Below are 25,082 nucleotides of genomic sequence, written 5' to 3'. Positions count from 1 at the left end.
TTTCTACTTCAGACCTTAAGTTGATTTCAAAATAGTCTTTCAAGGTTTTTTGGGCCTTCTTGCAGATCTCCTCGTCTCTAAATAAGGTGTCATTCATTCTCCATCTGAAGGAACCAGTTGTTGTTTGCCTCATCACCATCTTTACAGCATTATGGTCGGAGAAAGTTTTTGGGCAGATTTCTACTTTTTTTATGTTCGGAGCCATACTGCTAGTCACCCAGATTTGGTCAATCCTTGTCCATGTCATTTTGGCTTCAGAAAAGAAGGTTCCCTCTCTTTCTAATGGGTGTTTTGTTCTCCAAATATCAATCAAGTCCATATTGTCAGTCATTTCAAAAAAAGTCTTTGGTAGTCTTCCATCTTTTGTTATTACCTGTCTTTGTGCCTTGTCCATATTTGTTGAAACCACTCCATTCATATCTCCCATCAAAATTAAGTTGTAATCCATATGGTCCATCAAAATTTCATGCAACTTCTTAAAAAATTCAGCTTTCCCTTCGTTTGGTGCATAGATTCCCACTATCAAATACTTCTCTCCTTGAGATTGAATTTCAATTGCCAAATATCTTCCTTGATCATCTTTAAAGATTTGTTTCGGTTGCAATTTTTCTTTTGCATAGATCACCACTCCTCTCTTTTTTACTCTGTCTGAAGATATAAATTCCTGTCCCAGTCTTTTATTTATTAATAATTTTCTGTGTGCTCTTGTCACGTGGGTCTCTTGTAGACAAATCAAGTCCAATTGGTCTTTCTTTAAGGCATGAAATATACTTTTTCTCTTCCTGGGAATATTTAAGCCATTACAACTCCAGGTTAGAAGTTGCAGAGCCATGATGGGATTATTTACTCCTTCCTCCTACAGCTCCCTGTTTTTGTTCCTCGTCTGTCGGTGGTACCGTGTTCGTGTCCAGTGATGGATGCCCTTGTCCTGGAAATGTCTCTTTCTGTAGGTCTTCTTCGTGTTCTCCCAAGAACTTGTCTTTATCACTTACAGTCTTTATTCTTCTCTTCTTTCCCTTATATTTAAAAGACAAGCCTTGGGGAAATTCCCACCTGAATGGTATGTAGTTCTTCTTCAGCAGTGTCACCAGGTCCTTATAATGTCCTCTTGCGTCCAAGATACTCTTAGGGATGTCTTTAAAGATCTCAATAAAAAAGTCTTCAATTCGAAGGGCTGTTTGGTAGTGCAGGTTCAATATTTTATCTCGCTCCTCCTTTGATCTTAAAATAATAAGACAATCTCTGGGTCGATTTCTCTTCTGTCTTATTCCCAATCTAAATGCACTTTCTATCTTAAAGTCCTCTTTCTTCAGCTCCTGCTTCCAAAAATCAGAAAATTCTTTTGTCAAGTAATCCACCAAGTTCTCACCTTCCTTTTCCGGCACAAGTCTGATCCTCAGGTTCCTCTCCTTGCGTTGCATATCCTGCATAGAGAGTGCCAGTTCATATTCATCCAATTTCTTGTAAACTGGTGGAAATTTTTCCTCCGCAGCAGTTGCAATTTCCTTAGCTTCCTCAGCTATCTTTCGTGTTATAGATGAATCTTCCAATAATTTCCCAATTGCTTCTGCATTTGAGTTCACTTTATTCCCTAGGTCAGTTATACTTTTAGTATTTAGGTCAATTTTCCCAGAGATTTCTTCAATTTTTTTATTTGTTTCAGCAACTTGTACTTTAGTTTCAGCAACTTGCAATTTAGTCTCCGCACCTTGCTTTTTTAGTTCCTCCAAAGAGTCATTTATCTTCTCCAATACCTTAGCAAATGATTCTTCTGTAGACATTGCTTTCACTTTTGGCTTTGCAGCCACTATAGTTCCAGAGGCTCCTGTTACAGAAGCCCTTCTTTGCATGAAAGTGTCAATTTTGTATTGTCTGCCAGATCTCAAGGTTGTTTCTTGTAACTCCCCTTTCTCTTTACCATCTGCCATAACAAAGTCTTTTAGTCAAGGTCATTCCCAGACTTTGAAACTCACAAACAAAGTTCTCAAATTTTAAACTCCACTTGTTGCTGAAACAATTTGTAGGTCCTCTAGGGGGCGTAGAGTCAGTTCTATGCTTCTCAAAGTAATCCCACACTCTTCAAAAAAGAAGGAATAAAAGTTTCCTAGTCCCTTTCAATTTTTCTTTCCTTTTTCAAGGGGATCCCAGTCAATAGTGTCCTGTAAGTAACTTTGTAATACCACAGAAACAGTGTTTCAAATTGGAAGTAACCAAAGTCAATTTGAGATACTTTTTAGCTTCTTATAGCAACAGTCCTTAGCCGGTTCCTTTTCTCCGGCAGTCCGATCCCAGGTTAAAGAGCAGCGATACTTAATCCAATTCTTTTAAATTGGCAGGGAAACACTTTTAAAATCTTCTTTCCCCCCCTCCTGCCTTCGGGGGGGGGAGTTCTTTGCTTTGGTGGTGGATTTCTTAAATCCCGCAAGTTTCCTCTCAAGCAGTTACAGCTAGAGTGCCTTTCGCTTTGATCTTGCTACAGAACGGAAAGCAGACTTCCTTTTTAGTGCTTATCCGTCTCGGTGCCCAATTTCTTAATTTTAGAGTCCAATTTATACTTTAGCAGTCAATCCTACTCACGGATAGTTGTTCTTTTAATCCAATTTCACGGGAAGAAGTCAGCGCTCTCCGCTAATGGCGACGCGGCTTCGCTTCGCAGGCTGGGTGAAGACGACTCTCAGCACCGCTCCAAGACCCCTCCGCTGCTCCGGAGCCTTTAAAAAGGCTATTTCGCAGCGTCGGGGGGGCGCAAAGGTGCCCGCCGAGTCTCCAGTTCACAGGCAACGCGCCTGTGATTTTTAGGGGTCCCCGCTTCGCCGTAGCTGACAGGACCCGAACCCACGAAGCAGATCTCTCCCGGAGCTCCGGTTGAGATCCGCCATTAAGCGCCGGCGCTAACCGGAAGTCCCTTGATTGTATTTTGTGTATCATTTATTTATTTTATTTATTTCCATCATTATAAAACCATTACTACGCAATCTCTACCAATCAATGCCCGTCGTTGCTAATTCCCGATTGCAGCATCAAGCACAGAGATCAAGGAGACGCCTTGAGTAGTATCTATTATGTCCTTAAGTTAAGCATGTGTTAGAAATTAGATTAGGTTTCTAATTAGATGGAAGCCATCTTGTGGTTTTGTTTTTAATTAAAAGTTGCAGTATAAATATGTTTTCAAGGTAGGGTGGGATTTTTTAAAAAATGTAATGAATTGATCAATTAAAACTAAAGTTCAAAGGAAGGAAGAGCGTAGGGGTAGCACTGGGCAAATGTGAGCCAATACGCTTGTGGTTACTTAGGGTACAATTTTGTCCCTTAGTGTTGACGTTTTGGGAGGGAAATAAGGATGGGACATAGGTTAGGGCCCCACCAGCCTCCATGCCCGGAAGGGAGAGTCTTTGGTACTGATGGGACTCTGCCATGATGGGAGGGCAACAAATGTCACAGGTTCTGCTGTTGGTAGCTGGCAGAAAGAGTTACTGTGGGAGCCCTGGAGACTTCAGAATGACAGGGGAAAGGCGCACCTGAGAGCCATTTTTGTCTCATTTCATTCAAAAAGGATCTCATTTTTGAAAACATAAAGCCTGATTGTCACCCAGATGTGTTTCACACCTTAAACAAAGCACACAGGTTAGTGAAGGCGTGAGAAAGATCTGAGTAACAACCAGGCTTTATGTTATCAAATATGATGATCAATCACTGCTTCTTTATCCCATTTTCCCAAGTGTTAGCCAATATGTGCAATATGTACCTGATAGTATCTTTATTTAAATATTTATAATCTGCACTTTCATAAAGTATACCAAGGCAGCTTGCAACATACAAGACATCATAAAACCAATATTTATAAAACATAATCAAAACATCAATAAAGCATCTGTAAATACAGGTCAGCTGAAAGACATCTGAAGAGGTTCCTGCCGAATCTTTGCTGGCAAGGAGTTCTGTGGGGCAGGGCCTGCCACGCTAAAGACTTGGCCCCTAATAGAAGTCAACCGAAACTCAGAGGCATGGGGAGCCACCAGAAGTGCCCCATTGTTAGGAGCAAGCCTGCAATAAATCACATTGTGCAAGTTGGAGTTAACGCTTTATTGGCAAAAACATGTTCTGCACAAGTAGTGTCGGACCTAATGAAAAAAAAGCAACTCATCTCTGGTAGGTCTTGTCCCCATGAAGCAGGTGCTGAGACTGAAGGTCCCCACCTCCCCAAAGCTGCCTAAGCCCCCTTCTCTCCGTGGTTTTCCCAAGCAATCTGAGACTGCATCTGCACACGGCCAACCTCTCCCCTGCCCTTTCCATGCCTCTTCTGGTTCTGGGAGACAAGGCAGGAGGGGAACTGGTCACGGCAGGAGGGGGAGACAGCCATGACATTTCACCAGCCTGACTCATCTCTGCCTCTTGGCCTCTGTCCTGCCAACCTCTTGCTTCAGCTTCTGCCTCTGGTTCTGGACTTCTCCCTACCACAGGCTCCCCCTTCTCACTAAGCCCTTTTACTCCTTCAGCTTCCTCTGTCACCTCCCAGTCTTCTTCCTCTTCTCCCTGTGACCACTCCTTTGTCCCACCACCAATCCCTGGGCTCTGGGCCTTTTCCCCTTGCTGGTTCCCCAGCTGGTTCTTCCCACCATTCCTTTGCGTCTGTCAGGGAACTGTCATCGGAAGAACAGGTGGTGGAGGGGCTCCCAGAGGTTGAGAGAGACTTATCAGCGGAGGAGGGAACCAGCAGGGGGCGAGAAAGAGCTCCAAGGGAAGGCGAGTCAGAAGATTGGCTCAGAGACAATTCCAGCGAGAACAGCGAGGAGGTTTCAGGACCTCCATTAGGGACACCCACTCCTCGCCGGAAATTGTCACGTAGAGAGTCCAGAAGACGTGTTTCCGTTAAGGAGCTGTTATGCTGGAAGAAATTCCGTAAACGCCCACTGTCGGATTCTGCCAGCGACTGACGGAGCCATGCTTATGGCGCTCCGTTACAGACAGTGGTTTGTGGACTTAGCCAAACACTGAGGGATTAGGAACTTTACGCACAAGCAGCTCAACATCCCATCACAGCAATCCGACAGTCCCTGAAAGCAGCTTGTGCAGAGAAGGCATCATGAGCAACCCAGCCGGAACCGGAGAAGCAGGAGGAGCTGGAGCCGGTCCAAGCCTCGAAGAAAGGTACCGGGTGTTGGAGGTCCAGCTAGCGCTGCAAACGGCGAGGCTCGATGAGAGGAGGGCTCAGGATGCAGAAAAGGCAAAGGCCCCCCCACAAGCAAGAAAGATGCCAGGATTGGTGCAGAAGTTTGGGGGGGATCCCAGGAACTATCAAGCCTTTAGGACAGAGATGCAGTATGCTCTTAATCTGCAGTTTGATGACTTTCCCGATGAGGAATCGCGAGTGGCGTTTGTGATTAGCCATCTCGAAGGAGGGGCGAAAGACTGGGTTAGACCCCTGATGGCAGGGCATAATGAAGTCTTGAAAGACGCACGGAAGTTTTTTCGCGCCATGGACCTGATGTTTTCCAGCGACATTGAACAGGGAGTGGTGCGCAGACAGTTGATGGCTTGTAAACAGGGGAGCCGATCTGTCCGTGAGTACTGGACTGAGTTTACTATGTTGATACACAAATTGGGGTGGGATCTGTCAGCGGAACCCATTCAAATGCTTTTCGAAGAGGGACTTTCCTCGGCTGTGAAAGATGAACTTTCCCGGGCGCCCAGGGCGGAGTCTATGGACCAGCTGACCAAATCAGCGCTGACCATTGGAGCACGCCAGGAGGCCAGAGCCTTGGAGAAGCGGGAAGGGAAAGGGGAGCGTTGGAGAGATTTCCGCATTCCAGAGATTCCGGAGCCAGCTTTCCCGCCCGCAGAGCCGATGGAAGTTGGAACAGCGTGCGCGCGGGCAGTTTCAAATCCCAGTGAAGGGCGGAAGAAGGAGGGGAAGAGCCCCAAGAAATGTTATCTCTGCCAGCAGCCAGGTCATTTTGCCAGAGTCTGTCCACAAAGAAAGGAATGGCAAGGGATGGCAGGAGCTGTTGGGGGGAAGGAGGAGGAAGGACAGGACCAAGTAAAAGCCAGCGCCTGACTGCCACCATCAGGGCACAGCAGTCAGGCCAAGGAGCAGTAAAAGTGCCCACGCCAGAACCTCCGAGACCAGCCCTAGTGATAGAGGTGTTGCTAGAGCTGCCAAACGGACATCCCTTAAAGATAAGGGCGCTATTGGACTCAGGCAGCTCCTGTAATTTTATGAGCAAGGAGTTTGCAGCAGAACACCAGATACAGACTATCCCTTTAAGCAACCCCTTGCAGGTGACCACGATCGATAGGAGAGAGCTGTTGGGAGGAGGAGTCAGCTTACAGACCGTCCCAATGGTAATGAGGGTAGCCAGGCACACCGAAAGAATAGCGTTCCATGTGGCCACCTTGGGAGGGGCTCCCATTATTTTGGGGATGAGCTGGCTAGCGTTGCATGATCCGCTAGTGGGTTGGCATCAGAGAGTGGTCTCCTTTGGGTCAGCACATTGCCTAGAACATTGCAAAGAGGGCAAGGCTGCAGAAGGGGCAAAGGCCTTTCTAGCAGGAACAGAAGTAACGGACAAAGGAAAGGTGCCCAAACAATACGCTGACCTGAGCAATGTCTTCAGCGAAAGGGAAGCAGACAAACTACCACCGCATAGACCCTTTGACTGCCAGATCAATCTAGTCCCTGGAGCCCAGCTCCCTGTGGGCAAGCTGTATGCCATGTCAGACAGGGAAATGCAGGAGTTGAGGGAGTTTATTGACAAAAACCTGAAGAGAGGTTTCATCGGAGAGTCCAGAGCGGTGGGGGGCAGCCCAGTGTTTTTTGTGGACAAAAAAAACACGAATAAACCTAGACTTGTAGTGGACTTCCGGAGCATAAATGCAGTGTCGGAACCAGTGGCCTTTCCCATGCCCAGGATTGATGACATTTTGACCCGGGTGAGGAAGGGAAAAATTTTCACTAAACTGGACTTAAGGGGGGCATACAACCTGATACGGATAAGGGAGGGGGATGAATGGAAGACAACGATGTTCACCCCCCTAGGGGCTTTCGAATATCTCGTTATGCCCTTTGGATTACAAGCAGGCTCAGCATGTTTTCAATCGTTCATGAACCACGTGCTGGGGCCTCTGCTCTACAAGAATTGTGTGGCCTTCCTAGATGACGTATTAGTCTATTCAGAGAATGAGGAGCAGCATGTAAAGGACGTCAGAGAAGTGTTGAGCCGACTGCAAGCAAACCAACTGTGGGTGAAATTAGAGAAGTGTCAGTTTCACACCAAGGAGGTGGAATTCCTGGGGTACCGCTTGTCAGACAAGGGGTTAGCCATGGATCCAGGCAAGGTCCAGGCGGTACTGGAATGGAAGAGACCGAAAACGAAAAAGGATGTGCAAAGATTCTTAGGGTTTGGGAACTTTTATCGGAAGTTCATCAAGAACTTTGCCCATTTAACGGCTCCCATCACGGACTGTCTCAGCAGCAAGAAGAAATTTGTTTGGATGGCAGAAGCGGAGCAAGCATTCGAAGAATTGAAAAAGGCCTTCGCTTCGGAAGAACAGCTCCTGCATGTGGATTTACAAAAACCCATGAGAGTGGAAACTGACGCCTCAGACCGGGCGGTGGGGGCGGTGCTTCTTCAGCCGGGGAAGGATAAGTCGGAGTGGAGACCGTGTGCCTTCTTCTCGCGGAAGTTAAACAAATCCGAGAAGAACTACACGGTATATGACCGAGAACTACTCGCCATTCACGAAGCGTTCCGGAAATGGAGACACTTACTAATTGGTGCACAACACAAGGTGCAAGTATGCACGGACCACAAGAATTTAGAGTACTGGAGAACGGCACGAGTGCTCAACCAACGGCAAGTGAGATGGGCACAGGAGTTCTCCAAATTTTATTTTGAAATTTGCTATGTGCCAGGCCCGGAAAACGTCAGGGCGGACGCTCTCTCACGCAAACCAGAGTATTTGGAGGGGGAGGGAGCACCCGAAGAGAGACATATCATCCCAGAGGACCACTGGGTGTGTGGGGCGGCGTTGGTGGGGCAAAGGGAACTGGTAGAGGAGACGCAGAATGATGAATACGCCCAGAATAAGCTCCAAGGTCTAAGGAGGGAGGGAGAAAACTCCGGAGGTTTTGAAGAAAGAAACGGGGCATTGTATTACAAAGGGGCACTATATATACCCGAAGGGGAATTGAGAGGGAGAGTACTCAAACAGATGCACGACAGCCCTACAGCAGGGCATTTTGGGCAACACAAAACCATGTGGTTGGTTACCAGGGAATTTTGGTGGCCCAGAGTGAGGGAAGATGTAAGGGAGTATGTAAGAGGGTGTGACCAATGCCAGCGAGCCAAGGGAGAAAGGCGGGCACCGGCGGGGTTGTTGGAACCGTTGCCCACACCAGAGAGGCCATGGGAGGCGGTATCGATAGATTTTATGACTGATCTGCCGAAATCCAAGGGGAAAACCGCCATACTGGTAGTAGTAGACCTGTTAACTAAGATGGGCCACTTTGTAGCTTGCTCACATGCAGTCACGGCGGAAGAGACAGCTAAATTGTTTGTAGAACATATTTTTAGACTGCATGGCGCCCCCTTGAGGGTGGTCTCAGACCGGGGCAAACAATTCACGTCCAGGTTCTGGAGGAAGCTCATGAGCTTACTGCACGTGGAGGTCAATTTTTCGACTGCCCGGCACCCAGAAACCAACGGGCAGGCGGAAAGAGCAAACGGTATCCTCCAACAATATCTGAGGTGTTATGTCAATGACAGAGAGAACGATTGGGTGGAAAAGTTGGCGCTGGCGGAATTTGCCTACAATAATGCGGAGAATGTGTCCACCGGGATGAGCCCCTTTTTGGCTAATTATGGGTGCCACCCCAGGGCATTTCCAGGGGGAGGAGGGGAGAGATGGAGCGTCCCAGCCGCAGAACTTTTTGTAGAAGAAATGGAAGCGATCCATCGTCAACTCCAACTCAACCTAGAAAGGGCCAAAGAACAATATAAGAAGCAGGCAGACAAGAACAGAAGGGAAGGTGAAACCATAAGGGTGGGGGATCAGGTGTGGCTGTCCACCCAAGGACTGCCGTTCAAGGGGGGTTGCAAGAAATTAAGACCCAAAAGATTGGGACCATTTGAGGTCATTCAACAGGTTAACCCCGTAGCTTTCAGACTCCGGTTACCGAGCCACATGAAACTGCATCCAGTGTTCCACAGGTCATTACTGTCACCGTATAGGGGGGGGAAAAGAAGGGGTTTTCCCACAGGGACCTGTCGTAGAAGAGAGGGAAAGCAGCAACCATGTGGCGGAAATCCTCGACTCCAGGTGGAAGGGTAATCAGGTGGAGTATTTGGTAGCGTGGGAAGGGGAACCGGAGTCAGAAAACACCTGGGTGACGGCAGAGGAAGTCAATGACGAGGTCTTGCTCGAAGCGTTCCATCAAAGGTTCCCCAGGAAACCTCAGTCAGTAGCGAGGTTCCGGAGAGAGTACTTTGGCACCACCGACGAGGAGGAGGAATTGGAAGGATTCACGGGGTCAGAGTGGGAAGAAGGAATAGATTCCGAGGAGGATGAGTACTTAGAAACCCAAAACAGCAACCGGTGGAGGAAAATGTTCGAGACTTCGGAAGATGAGGGAAGTTCTTTCAGGGGTTTTGCTCCCTCGCCTCCAGCAGAGGAAGGGAGGGGAGGGGTGGAGGGGGCCCTGGAGGGGAGGTGGATGTCAGGGAACTGTCATCGGAAGAACAGGTGGTGGAGGGGCTCCCAGAGGTTGAGAGAGACTTATCAGCGGAGGAGGGAACCAGCAGGGGGCGAGAAAGAGCTCCAAGGAAAGGCGAGTCAGAAGATTGGCTCAGAGACAATTCCAGCGAGAACAGCGAGGAGGTTTCAGGACCTCCATTAGGGACACCCACTCCTCGCCGGAAATTGTCACGTAGAGAGTCCAGAAGACGTGTTTCCGTTAAGGAGCTGTTATGCTGGAAGAAATTCCGTAAACGCCCACTGTCGGATTCTGCCAGCGACTGATGGAGCCATGCTTATGGCGCTCCGTTACAGACAGTGGTTTGTGGACTTAGCCAAACACTGAGGGATTAGGAACTTTACGCACAAGCAGCTCAACATCCCATCACAGCGTCCAACCAGTCTGTAGCACCAAACAAAGGATCTCAGTGATTGAGGTGGAGTATGAGAGATCAGCTGATCCTTGGGCCCAAGTTATTTAGGGTTTTGTGAATTAACACAAGAACCTTGAATCTGGGCTAGTAGTTTCTGATAGACAGTTCTGGAGAACCAAAAAGTTTACCCACTGCTTTGTTACAATTAGGTTGGTCCTATTAATAAAGGTATTATACAGCTGTGGATTTAGCTCCTTTTTCATAATTCTTGGTTGCAAGGAGAATCTTGTCTGTACACATAATATTATCTCAGACTTGCTAATGAACAGGGATTGGAGCATTAACTTCCTGCTCCCTCCTTTTCACACTTCTCTATAGGGTTCCATGACATCCATATCTGAAAATGGCTACTAGGATACACAATTCTGCTACCTGGGTGAACAAAACTTACCTGATAATCCTGGCAAAAATTCTGCCCGGTGTTGACAGCTGTGGCTGTTTTTTCCCCTCACTGACAGAGTCTCTGCCAAGCCTCTTCAGATAAATTTTAGTCCTGTTCCTTTCACATCAGTGCAAAATGGCACACAAATCACTATCAGCCCTTTTCAGATTCGAAAGGCTTTGCTATTTCTCATGTGTATGATTTTTCCTGCCGTGCGTAGGGATGTCTGCAAGCCCTTTGCAGGGAAAGTACACTGAAGGCGAATTTAAAAGCATACACACAAGTTTCTCTTGTGCGCTTGGACATAAACACAGGCACCTTAAAAATGTAAAACTGAGGCTTAAAATACGTCTCCATTGCTACATCCATGTAATCTGTCCTCTGTAACCTTGTAAAGCTGTCAGTCTCAGGACATTTAGCATAGTGAAGAAAATCATTGTTTTGCCTGCAGCAAGGAACATTAATGTTGCAATCCTGGCTCCTCCTCCATTTCCCACCGAGATGATTGGCTGAATATCTAAGGCTCTAAGCTCCAAACTGTACAGATTTTCTCGTTCTGCCTGTGGTCGTGCTCCTTTCGCTTCTCCTGGATCTTGCTTTCTCTCTGGATTTACTGAATCAACTGAAAACTGTCTTACCAACACTGGGTTTTAATTTTCCCCGTCCAGGAAGACTTTCCTGAGCTGACATGGATCGAACCAGACTTTGTTACTTGAGTGTGAGTACTGTGGTTTTAACCTAGTCTTACAGCTGGTCTGTTCCTTTAAATAGAGAGGTTGCCTTTTAAATGTACGTACAATATAACATGGTCTGTAATTTTACTGACAGAGCAAGGGAAGCTCTTTGTACCTTCATAAAACGAATATCAAAGTGTTATGAAACAGCACGGAATGTGTGTGATCGTCGGCAGCTGGTTAAGGATCTAATCGTTTGCTAGTTTGGTGAGCTCTGCTAAAAACAGCAGAAAGCAAGGACCTGTTGCTTGAACTGTCCGCATAATAATTTGTGAGGCTGCATTGACTTCCTCCAAACGTTTAGGAGGCATTTCTGGGTTGTTGTTGTTGTTTTTTTTAAAAAAAACCACATTGTGCCTGTAGGCATCTCGTGATGCCACTCACCTTCTGCACCCCATATGGGTGTCACCTGAACTTGCTGAAACTGCCTTCATGACCTCAGACTTAACAACTGATGAAAATAAGTTGGAGGTGAAAAACACACAGCTCCTCCAAAGGTACATGTGGAACTAACAGCTGCTTTTCACCTCCCTAGTCTGCCCGATAATTGCAGTCGTCATCAGATACCTTCCTCCATGTCTCCCCACCTTCTGAGTAGTGACTAGAGAGTGGACCTTTCTGGCCATGGTCCAAAGAATCTACCTCTGCAGATATTTGGGGGACAGGCACAAACCTTTCAGTTTTTCCTGGGCATTCAAGCTACTCTGGAAAGCCCTATCTATGGATCAAATGTGCCAGGTCCTAGGGGCCAAGTCACTTCCCCTCCATGTTTGTTTGTTTTTTTGAGGGGGCTGGGCCCCCTCAATGCTCAGAGGGTGTTCGGCTCCACCCCCTGGCTCCTTGTGTGACATCACAATGTTGCATTGCGCCCCCTCAATCATCTTGAGAAGATGGCCTCTGCTAGGAACACTTCCAATTCTGCTTAAGTTTTGATGGCTGCCGTAGGCAAATCATTTATAGCTTGCAGCTCTTTCAGTCTTAAGATTGCTGCACCCATGGTTTTTCCCCACACAGAGGTGTGAAGGAGAAAAAGAGTTGGATGCTTGTGTGCATGTCTAATATCATTCATGAAGATACATGGGGAGATACTGATAGACATGCAGACCATTCCTCTGTATCACTTAGAAGGACAGTATCAGTTGAAAATGCACTCTGTGTCTCCACTGTTGAATTTTTAGGAAGTTTAAAAACATTCCGGTTTACTTGGGCACCTGATGGCTGAAAATCCTGGGAACCTTCAGATTATTAGTTCAGAGTAGGTGATTGCTTTTAGGAAAACTGTTTCAATTGTATTGTTTTAGTATGCTTGTCACCCTGGGCTCCTTTGAGGGAAGGTGCAGAGTATAAGTTCAAGAAAGAAATACTGCTATTATAATGCAATTTTCTCCCAGAGCATTTTCTGAGCATATTGTTACAACGAAAGGTAGTTCAGCAAACATCTGGCAGGTACCACATTACAGCTCCCATCACCCCAATGGTCAGGGATGATTGCATCTGAAGTCCAACAATATTTGGGGTGCAGCACCATTGGCTGCCCCTGCTCTAAATGATGGATGTGCTCCATAAGGTTTGTGGATGGATGTGGGTGTTTGCACGCACGCTAGGAATACCCAGACTTCAGTGATTTGTATGTAAGCTTTGAAAAAAGGGAGATAATGGTTCTTCTTACTTAGCTTCAGAGTCCCGCCCTTACTAATATTGTTTCAGATGATTGGTTTTCTGTTTGAGGTTTCTTTTCCATGTTTCTGCATTAGAACAGTTTCCCTGGGGCCTGGAAAACTTCAGATTTGATTAGATCTCCTTTGAAACATTGTAGCTGAAAAGCCAGATAGAAATGCTGCGAACAATTAAATTAAATTAAATCAAATCAAATCTAAGATGGGAGTTTTGCTTACTTTCAAATTACTTGCATCATGGAGTCTTCTTGGTTTTTTTTAAAAAAAGAGGTGATATAATGATAATATGTAAAGTAAGTTTGATTTAGAATGGTTAAATTGAACTTTCGTTACACCAGGGGGATTTTTTTATGGCATATCAGTTGCAATGTAGGAAGGTAATAATGACATGGACTGGGCATTTCCACAAGAAATTTAAAAATGCATCTGAGCCTCTCTTGTACTGTTCTAGGTGTGAGTGTTACTGTGGCGCGGAAGAGACAAGGAATATTGGGTGTGTGATCCAGTCAATATGTATCTAACTTTGTGGTGCAGGCATTCTAGATCAATTGGCATGAATCTGATTTAAATCTCATCTGTAGGCAAGGGAAGATTGCTTTAAGGCAAGCATAGGCAAACTCGGCCCTCCAGATGTTTTGGGACTACAATTCCCATCATCCCTGACCACTGGTCCTGCTAGCTAGGGATCATGGGAATTGTAGTCTCAAAACATCTGGAGGGCTGAGTTTGCCTATGCCTGCTTTAGGGATGCTTAACACAACCTGCTTACTGTGGCGAGGTTCTGCAGGGATAGTCAGACATCCTGATTTGCTTGTCTGATGGTTATACAGCTTCTCATTAACCATCCATCCTACACTTTTCTGTGTTCTTCCTCAACACTTTCTTAACTACAAAGAATCCATGTCTTTTTTCAAAAGTGGATTTGTTCTGCTAGGGCGACAAAGCACTTTATTCCACGTTAATTGTGCCAACCTACCATAAATTTCCAGCACGTGCTTCCTTGAATGCCTCCTGTGAAATGCTGTCTGCCTGGGGGCGACCTTAGAGGACGTCAATGCAATGCTTCGAATTGTACCTTCCCCCAATCGCAGTGTTTTGACAAGTTGCAAGGAACAGCAGCTGGGGGAAGGGGTTGCAGGGGAACGTGGCGGGTGGGGGAAAGGTTGAGCACCACTGGCTGCTTTTCCCCTGCAAATCGCTTTCTCCCTCGCCCTGACCACCACGGCTTCGCAACTGTCCCCAAACCTGTGTCTATTTGCTCCTATCAAAGAGGTGTTCAAAAATATATGCGTCGCATCAGTGCACTCTCGAGACAGTGGCGGGATTAGTGGCAGGTCCCTGTTGAGTGCATCAGGCGAGAAATGTGGGTTTGTTGTCTAAACCACTGAGCTTGCTGATCAGAAGGTTGGCGGTTCGAATCCCCATGACAGAGTGAACTCCCGTTGCTCGGTCCCTGCTCCTGCCAACCTAGCAGTTTGAAAGCACGTCAAAGTGCAAGTAGATAAATAGGTACCACTCCAGCGGGAAGGTAAACGGCATTTCCGTGCGCTGCTCTGGTTTCGGTGTTCCGTGGCACCAGAAGCGGCTTAGTCATGCTGGCTACTTGACCCGGAAAAACTGTCTGTGGACAAACGTTGGCTCCCTTGGCCAGTAAAGCCAGATGAGTGCCGCAACCCTAGAATAGTCTGTGACTGGACTTAACTGTCAGGGGTCCTTTACCTTTTTTTTTTAATGTATGAAATGGCCCTTAGGGAATCAGATGCAATTGTGTGATGCACAGGATTGCTGCAGCCTATCACTTGCTGGATAGCATTGCAGGGGGGTGGGGGGTGTATGAGTCTGCAATGTCTCTTCCTGCCCTGTCCTGCCATTCATAGTCTGTGTTATGAGATGTCTTCAGGGGATGGGAAGAGTAACTCTCACTGCCACCATTTGTGCCTCTGACGTTCATTACTTCTGCAATTCTTATATCAGCTCTGTAAGGTAGGTCGCTGATATTATTCCCATATTACAGATGGGAGGGCTAGTACTGAGGCTGAAAGATAGTGCCTTGCCTAAGGATGGTGGCAGAAGTCAGAGTTAAGCTGGATTTCCTGTGCCACAAAGTTGCTGCTATGCTGCACAAGGGCTGCAGGGAGCTGATGCATTTGGGCCCGCCTCAGTCTTTTGTTTTTTTCTGAGGAGCCAGCCCCCCTCCCCCATTATTTTGAATTTTGTTTTTATTAAATATTTAATTGGGTTACAAAAGTACATAAGGCATCTGTTTTCCGTTCATAGAATCCTTTCTACAGATCAGTTATATTCGATGTGAGACATTAATGTTTCAAACAGTATAAGGCTTGGGGGAGAAGAGATGTGTGGGGAGAGAGAAGGGGGTGAGGGGGAATAGTAAGCGTTCATTCCCTTATATGGTGTATGTCAAAGGTTTCGGTGTCTGCGTCATGTGGGTAGGTTCTTTTTCTATTCATTTGTTTTCATTGGCGTTAAGAGAAGTTGGGGACCCAGGACCTGGTTGCTTGCCTTCAGTTGACTGCAGTGTGTGAGAAGGAGGGGTTGTTGGGTCAAGTTAGCTATATCAATGCTGGGTTGCTGTGGGTTCCTGTTGTCGTCTTGTTGGGCTGCGTATGCAGTTAAAGGGGAATCCTCTTGTATGGGTCCCCTTGCTTGTTTCAATGTGTTGATTAGCTTTTCTAGTAGGGCTGTTTACCATACAGTTTGGTACTGGTGGTCCATGTTCACTCCTAACTGGTCCCTCCAGTGTCTGATTATGATGCTCCTGGCTGCTGAAAGTAGGTTGCTTATGAGTACATTGCAGTGTGAGTGTGCATTATGGTCTTGGGAAATATTCAGTAAAGCCCCCCCCCCCTGCATCGTTGAGGCTGAATACGGAGCCATTGCACATGCGACTTCAGGACATTGTGTGGGGACCCCTCAATATTCTTGGGATTATGGTGTCTGTGATGCTGCGCAAGTTATTAAGCAATGTGAAACTGCATGATGACGCCAAACATGCATCATGCATGTGTGAATCAGGCATACATCATGTGTAGGCAGCCCCACTATCTTCTTCTCCACAGGCAAGCCTCCAAGTTGCAGAATATCACGAGACTCTTTCAGCCTTGTTTTGAGAGATGAGTACCCTAGTGCTGAGACACTCCCTTTCTCCAGGGCAGAAGAGTGGATTGCCTACACCACACAAACAAGTCTAAGCAGTGAGCAATATCTGGCATGTAAATGTGCGATGAATGCCATCACCTACCATGTGTTTCAAGCTGGCACTGCTGCCTGATCAAACTGATACCTAGATGAGCCATCGGCATCCTATATGCGGTTTAACACACTCATTTAAAATGAGTTCATCTGAGGATTTGGAGCTGCAGGTCCTGCAACCAGTTGATTATAGGACTTGAAGGGAACGGACTGAAGGAACTGGGTTGAATGGGAAGGTAAAGGTATTTCCATTTTTTGTTTTCATGTACACGTGGGCTGGAAATGTTGCTGTTGTTTTTGATGTTAAATGTATTACCTGTCATTCACCAGCAGGTTAAGATTACCATATTTTTCGCTCCATAAGATGCACTTTTTTCCTCCTAAAAAGTAAGGGGAAATGTGTATTTGTCTTATGGAGCGAATGGCACTGCGCAGCTCTCCCTCTCTGTGCAGCGTCCCTTCAGCGAAGCGGGAGGAGAAACGGAGCCCCTTCTGTTTCTCCTCCCGCTTCGCTGGAGAGGCGCTGCCCAGAGAGGGCCACCTTAACCTCACTGGGTTGTTGTGAGGTTGTTGTGTGATAGCCCTTGTTTCCCCCCCGAGCAACTTGACAAACAGACAGGAGAACATTATTCTTGTTTTCCCTCTTCAATCAGTCTTGGATTCCATCACTGCCCAAACCATGTGCCTCTGTCTCTCCAAACGGCCAAATGATCCCATTTTTCTTCTGGGGCTTTCTGTGAGAGAATGAAATCCAAGCACTAATGCCTGTTAAAATGCTTCTCCTGTTCACTTGCAAAATCAAGCTTTTGAAAAGAGGCTCTACAGAAATAAAAGATTCAGAATATTTTTTTTCTTGTTTTCCTCCTCTAAAAACTAGGTGCATCTTATGGTCGGGTGTGTCTTATAGAGCGAAAAATACGGTAGTTTAGATCTCACAGATGTAGAACTTGGAAGTGGGGAAGTACCGTTCCATTTTGGAGATGGCAAAGTGCTGGTCTCGGTGGAATATTTGCTTCCGAAGGATGCTTCCAGACTGTTGCTGTGTTTGGGTGGAGTTCAGTCACATACCAGCAAATTCAGGTTGTGCAATTAAAGCTGGTTTCAAGCTCTGGCACAACAAAACTGCCCAAAAGGTGAGACTTATTGCAATAAGGAAGGTGATGAGGAAAATGCACCGGAAAGTGGGAAATAAAGTATCTTTGACTCAACGTCTTCTAAACTCCCCACAAACAAATCAGGATGAATTCTCAATGAACAGGTCACCTGGAAGCAACCCAAGTGTCCCTGGGAATCGGGCGGTAGCCACCTTGAGGGAGTTATCCCCAACAAATGTGAGATGTACCCCTCTTCTATATAGAATGCCTCTGGCTTGGTATAGCTGAAGCACTATGTTTCTGAAAACCATATCTCTGCCCAACAGATACAGTTTTGCCTTAAGGCAAAATAGTACATGCTCCGTATTACTCTTTCCCTTCTCCATTCTTAAGTGTGCCTTTGTTGTGCCCTGCAGCACAGCAAGGCCCCACCAGAGCGTAAGGCAGGGCAAATTTCAGACAGGAGGCAAATCGCAGCGCAAAGAATCATGCTGCGTTCTGGGGAATGCGGAGCTGTGAAGTTGCTCGGGCAAGTCACAAGCTGAAACTGAGCCTTTCTACGGTAGCAGGTGCAGTCTAATGGTTCGCACCACCTGTCCTGGGAGATGCCGCTCTACTGAAAAGTGAGCATCCTTCTCCAGTAACCTTCTACTGCAACTAAGCAGGAGAGCCTCAGGTCTTCCTTCTGCAGTGGAGTCATCTGAGTCAGATGATGGCAGTACCACATTATCCAGCTGGGGGGTGGAGATGGTCTTGCATGCCTTTCCCCTTCTACTCCAGAGTCCTCCCCTTCCTCCCCGTAATATCTTAGAATTGTAGAGTTGGAAGGGACCATGAGGGTCATGCATGAATCTTTTCCCCCAGTGTGGGCCTCAAACCCAAGACCCTGAGATTAAGAGCCTCATGCTCTACTGACTGAGCTAGATGAGGGGATATTACTCCAGGGTCATGGCAGCCTTCTTGGCACAACAAGCGCAGCATGTTCCCTTGTCTGGCTGCCTGTTTGACAGGGTCTTTAAGTGCTCTCCAGCATGGGACCCCTTCGTTTTCATTGGAACAACTTACATCCTTTGTCACAGATGGGTGAGCTGGCACTTTTGTGTAATAAAGAGATTTTGCTGGAAGGAGTCCAGCACAGTGGATGAGCTAGATTGCTCTGCTTCTGGATGGCCTGTTTTTCCCATTAATTACGGGCCCATCAGTTTATGCAAAATATGAAAACATTGGCTGGCAAGGAATTGCTCTGCTCTTCCACCTCACTGCTAACAATATTGACTCTGACTGTCAAGAAGACAAATCCCTTACAGGAATCTTCCATAATTAAGGCTATATATTTCTTTAGTTTAATGACCCACTGGATCGGCACTAGGGACAGAGGAATCTCTCAATTTCACTTCTCCTAGTTTCTCACTTTTCCAATCTTAAATCCAGGTCTCCACATTTCTGCGTCAGTTTGCAATTTTAAATTCATCAGCATTTTAGTGCAAAATTCATTTGATACACACATTTTTTTGCAGGCAATATTTCCTAATATAATGCATTTTCATTAAGATGCACATTCTTGTACACGTTACTTTGTTGGAGAACTGCACCACAAAATTTGGAGAAGTGCTTTTTTTTTTTAAGGAGAGCTGTGTTTTGGTTCACTGTTGTTTTGGAAAGCACAAATTAGGCAGGTTTACATTAAAATCATACCCAAACCAAATTTCTACCCCATTTGCTAGTCGACACCAAGAGGCCCCTCCTATATTTATGTCAGGATTCATACGACTTATTTGCTCCCAGTTCTGATAAGAGTATGGTAATGGCTCCAGAGGAAATGAAGAGACATCAGAAAGATTGCAGGAAATAGGTAGATCAGTCTGACTTTTTAACCAGAAGGAGTATGAAAATCAGGAAATTGTAAAGAGTTGAGGCCTGAACGAAGGATGAACTGTGTCCTTATGTTGAAGCTTGTGGATATATGATCAATTTGGGGCATTACAAAATACAATTGAGAATTTTGAAATGTATTTCACCACATAATCTCAAATACAGCTTTGCTGCTAATTATACTGGGGTATATTTGTCTTTTTCCCTTTTAGAGGTTCTAATATATTTTGACTAAGAACTCCTGACTGAACTAAAACTGCCAGCCAGAGGGCCTCCTGCGCTCCTCTGGAGCCCCATAAAGGAGCCTTTTGTTTTAAATAAACACTGCCAATACCAATTTATCACTGCTGTTGATGAAAGAGACATTTGGCTCAGTTCACAAACCAGTTAGGCAGAAGCATTTGAGTTCAAGCCAGATTGATCACTTCCATGGACTTCAAGTGATGATATTGCCACTGTATTTTGGACAGCCCAGCATATGAGGCAGACCAAATCATTTTCAGCCCCAAAACAACAGGACAAAACTACAGGTAGCCTCCCAGAACTTCCCCACTGTTGATGTGATATCGGATCAGATTCGGTGGGGGAAAGGGAGCATAATGAGTGGGAAAACAAACAAACAAAGGAAATTCAGGAATTGCTCCTCCTCCCACTTCTGTTCGCAATAACTTCCAATGCTGGTTTTTCATTCAGAAAACATCAGTTGAGATGCTAACCATGCATCTCCTACATGTTGTCTAGTTTAACTTGTTTGAGGATTAAGTGCTCCGGCAGCTTGTTAACACACTTTGCCATCCTGTTGTGATGATCACTGAACTCACACCAGTCTGATTTGCTCACTCCATGTCGGGCAGGTGTGGCTAATAATCCCTGTGGCTCTTCAGATGTTCCTGAACTACAACTCCCATCAGCTTCAACCAGCTTGGCCAGCCATCCTGTTAGGAGGCTTGTTCCTGGTTGTTGGTCGTTTAATTTTACTATTGCTGCATTTTTACTCCCATGAAGAGCCACATGTCAGATTTCCCCCCGCCTCAGGTGTTAAAACGATTTAGCTAACCTTGTGCACCATTTGACCTGGACCTTGGACAGAGACACCATCTCAGCTTTTCTGCTTCTGGCAGCATAATGTTCTTGGCTTGGTTTGGACTGGCAGAATGGCGCAGGTCTGACCAAACACAGAAAGATACTAATACAGGTTGGTCATTCACATTTTCACTCACAATAAGCCGCACTGAGTGCAGTAGAGCCAGCTTCCTAGTACATGTGCTTAGGACTGTGCAGCCTATAGAGCAGGCATGGCCAAACATGACCCTCCAGCTGTTTTGGGACTGCAATTCCCATCATCCCTCACCACTGGTCCTGTTAGCTCAGGATGATGGGAGTTGTAGTCCCAAAACAGCTAGAGGGCCATGTTTGGCCATGCCTGCTATAGAGCTTTTTGCTTGATTTGATTTTGAGCAAGGCAAATACAGTAGTTACTCTAGACTTTGGGGGGAATCTAGATATCTTTCGTGGAGAAAGCATTTCTGTGATTTGGAAATGTAGGTGAGAAAATCCCATTCCTTTGAAATTTATCATTATTTATCATTATTATTTATTACATTTGTATACTCCTGTATAATTGTAGATCTCAGCGCAGTTCACAACATAAAATCACAATATAAAAAAGAAAACCTATTATGAAAACAGAACAACCCAATAAACCTCCCCTTCCACATTTTAAAACCCTCCCCACTCCATAATTCTACTAGTGAGTGGAGTGTTAATGCCTCAAGCACCTATTGGATGATGCCTGTGATGTCACACATGTTCGGTGCTATGAACTTCCGCTCACATTTAAATACCTGTGCTATATTACAGCAGGGATGGGTAACCTGTGGTCCTCCAGATGTTGCTGAACTCCATCAACCTCATCCAGCATAGCCAATGGTCAGGGATGATGGGATCTGGAGTCCAGCAGTATCTGGAGGACCACTGATTTCCCATCTGTTTTACAGGCCTAAATACTCCACCACTAGCACACTGCAATGTGCTGGTATCCTCTTTCAGAGTGGGAAGGTACTGTGTTAGCTGGATCAATGTGGCAGCATCTGGCCTGATCACCACTATGCTAAGGCACCTTCAATGTTGGAGGCCAAAAGCTACCAAGCAGCTATCAGGTGACTCAGGGGGCAGTAACGTCCCACTTAATCCTGTAAATCCTCAGATCTGTGCCTGGCTTGTTCTGAGTATCTTGGTGCTAGAGAGAGGATCTGACTGTTCTCTGGCTGGGCCCACTCACTCGTCTGTTTATCTTCATACTTGCCCAGTGGCGAGTGGGAAGCCTCTCTGGCACCTGGGGTGGTGCAAACCATCCATAGGGAGGGATGGGGAGTACGGCACCCATTCCCGCCCCCCCTGTTTTTGCTCGCCTGCCTCTCCCACCCTTTCCCCTGCCTGCCTGCCTCCTCCATGTGGGAGCACGGGGTAACAGCGCCCCCCCTCCGACTCCTGACCTGCCCGGGGGGCATGATCTGGCCCAGTGGCCAGGCCAGGGGGTGCTCTCCGGCCCGGTAGCCAGGGTGGGGGTACCCTCCGCTGCGGCAGCCAGGCCAGGGGGCGCAATCCGGTGTAGTGGCCAGGCCGGGGGGTGTGATCTGGCCAGGCCAGGGGGTGGGATCCAGCATGGCCACGATCAGACTCGGTCAGGATTTTGTCACACCCCCCCTCAGGGATGGCACCGCCCCCCACCGCCCCCACCTTGCTCTGCCTCTGTACTTGCCTGCTTACTCAAAACTCGCCTCTGGACCGTTAACTTTGACAGTGCTTGCTCTGCAATATGAAAAGCTGGGCTTTATGATTGGGCTGATCTTGTTTTGTGATGGGTAATTTGGAACCCTCCCAAGCAGCTTTCAAAAGTCAGATGGGTGCATGTATTTTCCTAGAATTTGATCTATCACATGTTTCTGCTTTTCAGAAATTATAAAAGATGAGAAAGATTAGCTACAGCGGAGAGACTTCTAGAGAAGTCTGGCCTTTGTATTCAGGCCAGATGAGCTGCCACAAAAGGCAAATAGCCCTGGGGTAATTATGGAAATGGGACGCGGGTGGCGTTGTGGGTTAAACCACAGAGCCTAGGACTTGCCGATCAGAAGGTCAGTGGTTTGAATCCCCATGACAGGGTGAGCTCCTGTTGCTCGGTCCCTGCTCCTGCCAACCTAGCAGTTTGAAAGCACGTCAAAATGCAAGTAGATAAATAGGTACCGCTCCAGTGGGAAGGTAAACGGCATTTCCATGCGCTGCTCTGGTTACCAGAAGTGGCTTGGTCATGCTCACCACATGACCCGGAAGCTGTACGCTGGCACCCTCGACCAATAAAGGGTGCGCCGCAACCCCAGAGTCGGCCACGACTGGACCTAATGGTCAGGGGTCCCTTTACCTTTACCTAATTATGGAAATGTATATATGGGGAGGTGCAGAAATGAAGAACAAACTACCTATGCAGACTGGTCCTCAGCCCCCTTGGATCATCTGGCTTGTGTCTAAAATAGTGCTAGGTCTGCTTCTACAATGGAACTTCCACAACCCTTGAAGGGACAGCCCAGATTTACAGAAGCCATCTTGGTTTCTGATTTGATCCCAGAATGTCCCACTTTTCCTTAGGACGTCCCTATTTTCATCGGAGAAAAGTTGGAGGGTGTGGAGTTATCTTTCAGTTATTTTTAATTTGATCAGAATATCAAAGAAAGAAGTATTTGTGTGATACTATAGCAATTTTATAGCAATTTTACTACAGAATGCAGTGCAAAAATCAGCATGTCTTGGTTCTACTGCCCACTTGGAGATAATAAAGCTCTCTCTCACACACACATCTTTAGGATATTTTAGGAAGGAACATAAGGGAAGGATCTTTAGTTATTGTATCAGTGAGTCAAGCATGCGGTAAAATATTGCCATTTTGATGACACATCCATACATGTTCTGCCTTGTTAACCTTTAGAGGAACATGAGGAAGCTGTTGAAACTCCAAGAAAAATGTATACACTATTGGCATTTGTCTGGAAAATGAGTTTGTAAGCTTTAAAAGGTCTTGCTGGCTCCAGTCCAAAGTACTTTGTGCTCCTACATTTGTAGTATTTTGAAGTCAATTTAGTGGCTCAGCAAGGTTGTATGGGCAAAGTGAATGACAGCTGTAGCTCTTTAGGAGAGGCCAGATTGTGAATTAGAGTTAGAAACTAGGTCTCCTTCTTCTTCTTCTTCTTCTTCTTCTTCTTCTTCCCATTATATTTATACCCCACCCATCTGGCTGGGCTTCCCCAGCCACTCTGGGCGGCTTCCAACAAAATATTAAAATACAATGGTCTGTTAAACATTAAAAGCTTCCCTAATCATTCTACTTAGAATGTAGAAGGTCTCAACCTTAGTACTAGGGAAACTTCTGATACTCTCCTAATCAGAATTTCCTCCTAGATTTGGGAGTTCTGAATGAACTGGGTTTGTTAGAATAATAGAGTTGGATGGGACCTCAAATGTTACCAGGTCTAACCCCACATCTTCTCTGATGGATGCCCTTCTAGTTTCCACTGTCAAATCAAATTAACTCCATCTGTTTGACAGACCTTCAAATATTTTTCATTTAAAAAGATTTATATGCCACAATATATATAGCTATTATTGTAAACGGCTTTGTTTTTTAATAATAAAAACGCATACAAATTAAAACCAGAGACCATCAATCATAGAAAGATGTGTTATTAGCTGCTTAGAGAAGCTGGGTAGAATAAAAAAGTGTTCGGCCTGTGTTTTAAAGATTGAAAGAGAAGGCACCTGCTGAATCTCTATTGGCAGGGTATTCCATGACAGTGGGCAGAAAAATGGTTTGAACGTGGTTTGAAAATTGTTAGCTTTTGTCTCTTAATCGTCTCTTCTCTAGGCTAAATATACGCTGTATGAAACTTGGAAACAAACAAATAGAACTATGGAGGCTTTCTAAAGCATTGGTTCAGTTCAGTAGACCAAGTTTCATACAGCATATATTTCATACACTTCTGAGAGAGTGTACGCACATTTTATTTTAGACTCAATGAAGCTCACATTTCTTCTATATAGTCCACAAACAATCTAGATCTATTGCATATTTGTTGCCCCCTGGAAAGTGCTTCTTGAGAAACGAGTTCCATTCCAAAAATGAAAGCTCATTGACAATTGATTTTCGCATTACCCCACTGCATATCCAATTGGGAAAAAAAGTTGGCCGTCCCATCAGTGGGAGTTGTATCCTCCCCTGCCCAATGGCATTGTGGGTGGGCATTTATCAAGATGGTTATCATCACTTCCTCCTTCCCTCAGCTGGGCCAGGTGCAGGAAGGAAAAGGCTTGCATAACCTAATCAAGGGGAAGGTTTTCAAATGTGTATCAAGTAACTACACCCATCCTAGTGTACAGCAGCAGGATCTAGGATCAATCTAGATTGAAAGCAACATGCTGAGGACAAACATAATGATGCCAGAATGAGGAAAAACTACATTTCTGTGCTACAAGCAGGTTAGTGTGAAATATTTTGTGTGGTATAGACTGCTGTGAGAGACCTGTGGTTCAGCAGGGCCAGTTCTGGGGTGACTTCCAATACATGTTTGGTTGTTTTGCTTATTTCTTGCAAGAAAATATGTAATAATTTATTTAATTTTTAAAGCAAACTTGATGAGAGTATTTACAAGCTTGAAGGCTTGAGGGAAGTCAGAAGAGAGGAACATTAATGTTAAAGGCTTGAATAGCTTCCCCCTTAAAATCAGTGTGGAGCAGGAGCTGGATTGCACTCCGTAAGTTTGCAATATTTGGCATATGGGGGAAACTTGAAAGGAATGAGTGATGCTTAGAGTGGGAAAACAGAAAATTGAGACACTATTTGCAGCATCAATCATTCAGCTAGCGAGATGCAAAACACACATTCTTGTCTTTTTATCATCTTG

The 25,082-nt window shown here is 45.8% G+C and overlaps 1 protein-coding gene across 5 annotated transcripts in view; it reads left to right on the top strand.

The window, feature by feature from the left end:
- PRLR (prolactin receptor) overlaps positions 1-25,082 on the top strand; it is a 129,879-nt gene that overhangs the window by 33,014 nt on the left and 71,783 nt on the right. For 3 of the 5 annotated variants that reach the window (XM_083575593.1, XM_083575590.1, XM_083575589.1), the window contains exon 1: positions 11,066-11,266. The exons of 1 other annotated variant lie outside the window; for it this stretch is intronic. The gene's annotated coding sequence lies outside the window, so the exon portion shown is untranslated. Of the gene's footprint in view, positions 1-11,065; positions 11,267-16,385; positions 16,405-25,082 lie in introns of those variants that run through there. One more of the 5 variants, XM_083575592.1, reaches the window with a different exon arrangement.

Source organism: Podarcis filfolensis, assembly GCF_964270895.1.
Source record: "Podarcis filfolensis genome assembly, chromosome: 11".
Lineage (NCBI taxonomy): Eukaryota > Metazoa > Chordata > Lepidosauria > Squamata > Lacertidae > Podarcis > Podarcis filfolensis.
This window is presented reverse-complemented; position numbering and strand designations above follow the sequence as displayed.